The sequence below is a fragment of the Dioscorea cayenensis genome, chromosome 10 (genome assembly GCF_009730915.1).
Source record: "Dioscorea cayenensis subsp. rotundata cultivar TDr96_F1 chromosome 10, TDr96_F1_v2_PseudoChromosome.rev07_lg8_w22 25.fasta, whole genome shotgun sequence".
NCBI classification, from domain to species: Eukaryota; Viridiplantae; Streptophyta; class Magnoliopsida; order Dioscoreales; family Dioscoreaceae; genus Dioscorea; species Dioscorea cayenensis.
Window position 1 is genome coordinate 10663180 of NC_052480.1, and position 3853 is coordinate 10667032.

Here is a 3853-nt window from a genome sequence, read left to right on the forward strand (position 1 = left end):
CTACATTAAGATTTTTTTCCTACGATGTTTTTTCATATTAAAGTTTAAACAAGGTATATCATCTATAAATGGACAAACAAGGGGATTGTAATAAATATAAAATTTTATGTGGATTTCCATATTTCAAGAGATTGAGATTATGATTTTAGCTAGCTTTTATAAAATTGTGATTGTGATTATTTATTTATTTATTTATTTTTATTGTCAAAATTTATGAGGTTGGCATCTACTTATAAATAGAGGTTGTGAAAAAGCATTGTAAATTTTTTTTTTGAAAAGAGGATAAACTACACTCATTAGAAAAAAAAAATGAAGATACTGATTTATCCACTTTTCTGCAACCCCTGGGGAAACAGGGACAAAAGGGTTATGAGCAAGAAACTGATTCTTGCTCACTCCATTCCACTTCTACTCATTTATCGCTGTGGGATCGAAAATATGCATCTGGCATCATGAAAAGACACCAGACAATATATCGAAGCACAAATATCGTATTTGTTTTGTATGGGTTCTTTCATTCCTAATAGAGGCAAGCCTCTATTAGTAATTACCCTAGATTAGAAATCTTAGGAACCTCCGATTAAGGGCAAAAGTACAAGTAACAGCGAAAAGATTTGCAAATTTATTATATAAACATATTTATTACATCACTTATATATATATATATGTATATATATATATATATATATATTTTATATCACTCTTGCCACTTTGTGCCTTGTCATTTGCATTGCACTGCCTCATATTTCGTCTTGAAATAAATATTTCATGCCCGCTTAAAAATGAGGCACATGTTTTGCACATGCCTTATCATCGCATTGCACTGCCCGTTGCATATGCCTTATTGCCATTTTTTTGAGATCTCGTTATTGTCTTGAGATTCAGCTCTTGCTTGTGCTTTGTCGGGGACATTGCATATTTCATTATCATTTTTTTGAAATGTCTTTTCTCACTACGGTCTTGGGAGAGAAATATATATCTCGTTTCCATCCTTCGGGAATGGAACATTCTTATTATGTTTTTTTGGACCGAGTGATTTTTGTTATTGCGTTACGTGGCTTATTGCCGTCTTGAAATGAATAAGTCACTACTATCTATGCCTTATCATCGCATTACATGCTTTCTTTGTTGTATGCGATAGGCATCTCATTATCGCTTTGAAATTTATTCACGCCTTTGGGTTGAAAATTTTAATCATTGATTAACCCTTGATGCTACTTTGGATATAAGGAAATGTTGTTCAAATACTGAACAATATCCGTACTTGTATTCTTTCTCTTATGGTAGGCGCACTCACGGGATGTATTCTCATATACATGGTGATGCATTACGCCACACATGTATGCATGCCTTCTCATTGTATATATATATTTTGCATGCTTCCTCATGAATTTGCATGCAAACTCTTCATCATTCATCATTTTTATTCCTTTACATATATGTCTTTTTCATGATGGGCCCACTATATTTTTTTTATTCCATATTTTTTTTATTTCTCATCTCATAAACGTAGGCATTTTTGCTATTATTATTGTTATTATTTTTTGCTTTCATGCACATATATATATATATATATATATATATATATATATATATATTTTATTTGTTTATTTTTTTCAGTGGCCAACTCTTTTATGCATGTCTACCTATTTAAATGCCCATATGACATGTTTTTCTCAAATATATTTAATACTTCTCATTTTATTTTATTTTTTTGCATCATTTCCCATTTTTTGTTTGCGTCCTTCTCATTATTTCATTCATCACTTTTATATGCCAGGCATGTATGCATGCTTCATCATCATTGTTTTTTTTTTCTCATTATATATATTTGTTGCCATGAACATGTGCATGCATATAACAATAATAATTTTTATTATTATTCTTTTTATCATTATTATTATTATTTTCATATATCTTCCCATGCATGCATGTTTCAAGACTATAGTATGCGATTTTTTTTATTTTATATGCATGCATGGCACGTGATCATGGGTTTCTAAATATATATTTTATATATTTTTCTTTATTATTTTTGTTTGTTTTTTATTATTATTATTATTATTTTTATTTATTTTCTTTTAAACCAGGAACCATGTTCATTAGCGGTGGGCCCGCCTCTTTAAGTCATGAACATGCATTCAATTTTTTAAAAAGTGCGTATATATGCACGAATTCTCTTTTTTTCCTTTTTATGCGTGCGGGGATTCATTTTTATGCATTCATCATGCATATATATCTTGACATAATATTGCCATAGCTGTGGTTTTGCGAGGCTGATGTGAATTTGTTTGGTCTTCTATTTATGAGGAATAAGTAACAATGTTCGACATTTGACAATGCCTTATTTGTTTTTCTTGAATATAACCATTAATTCTCATCTAAAAAGCAGCTACAATCGTGAGATAAAAACCAATTTATTTGGTCTTGTCCATGTGACGAACGGATCAACCACATGGTTGTTGTAACCCCATTCATTGTCATATTGTGGGACAAATTTGAGAAAATTTTTTATTCAAGGCAATTCCATTTCCAACCTTAGCATCAAAGATGCTTGACACTGCTATCACCAGCGAAATCAATAGAAACCAAGTCATTATCAATATAACCCAATATACCTTTAATTTTTCCCCTCAGATTCTTCCTTGATTGCGACTTTGACTTCATCATATGCAGGTGACTTCTCAAAGCCTTGATATGAGATCCACATGCCATTCTTGTCAATTTTCCATTCAAGGCGAGGAGCATCTCACCAAGAGCTTTTGCAGCACCCGTGTTGCTAGGAATAATGTTAAAACTAGCAATTCTTCCACCTCTCCAGTCCTTGGCAGATGGCCCATCAACAGTTTTTTTATATGGCTGTAATTAAGTGCACTGTGGTCATCAAAACCCTCAACAATGCCAAATCTATCATGAATGACCTTTGCCAATGGTGCAAGGCAATTAGCGGTACAGCTAGCATTAGAAACAATATCGATGTCTGCCTTGTACTCGTACTCATTCACACCAATGACAAACATAGGGGCATCCTTGCTAAGAGCAGAGATAATAACCTTCTTCGCACCACCCTTCAGATGTGATGTAGCCTTGTCTTTATCTGTGAAAACACCAGTGGATTCCATAACATAATCAGCACCGGCTTTGCCCCAAAGAAATCTCCTCGGGGTTCCTAACACCAAACCACGGTGACCTCCTTCTCACCAAAGACAAGGGTCTTTAAATCCTTCATTTTGATGTCATGATGCTTCCATTAGCCATGCACACCATCGTACTTAAACATGTAGGTCATGTAATCAGTGGTGATGAAGGGATCATTGACGGCCACAAGGTCCACATCTTCGCTGCGAGAGCTACCCTTGCCACCAATCACCCGATCTTTCCAAATTCATTGATGCCGATCTTGATCTTTCCCATTGAGATCCGAGAAAATAAAGTTGCCGAAGAAAAGCGAGATCGATCCATGATCGGCGGTGGCAGCAGCGAGTGGCGGCGGCGGCATGCTTGGCGGCATTATCTCGACCATCAAGCATGCCGCGGTGGTGAGCAGGCAGCAGGCGTCGGCGGCGACGAGCATCGGATGGCAAAGCAGTCGAGACGGCGGATCACGGGACATGGTTGGCGGCATTATTTCGACCATTCAACCATGTCGCGACCTCCTTAACGAGCGACAGCGGCGGCAGCGTAGCGGTAGCAGCGGCATCAGCGGCGGCGAGCATCGGTGGCGGGAATTCTTCTCCCTCTTTTTTTATCTATATATTACATATATATATATATATATATATATATATACGGGAGGATGGAGGAGGAGATAAAAAAACCTTAGAGTCAGCTTTTTCCTAGATTTCTCCTTCTT

The 3853-nt window shown here is 35.7% G+C and overlaps 1 pseudogene; it reads right to left on the minus strand.

The window, feature by feature from the left end:
* Positions 1 to 2417: 2417 nt before the first annotated feature.
* LOC120270868 lies at positions 2418 to 3359 on the minus strand (annotated as a pseudogene).
* Positions 3360 to 3853: the final 494 nt, after the last annotated feature.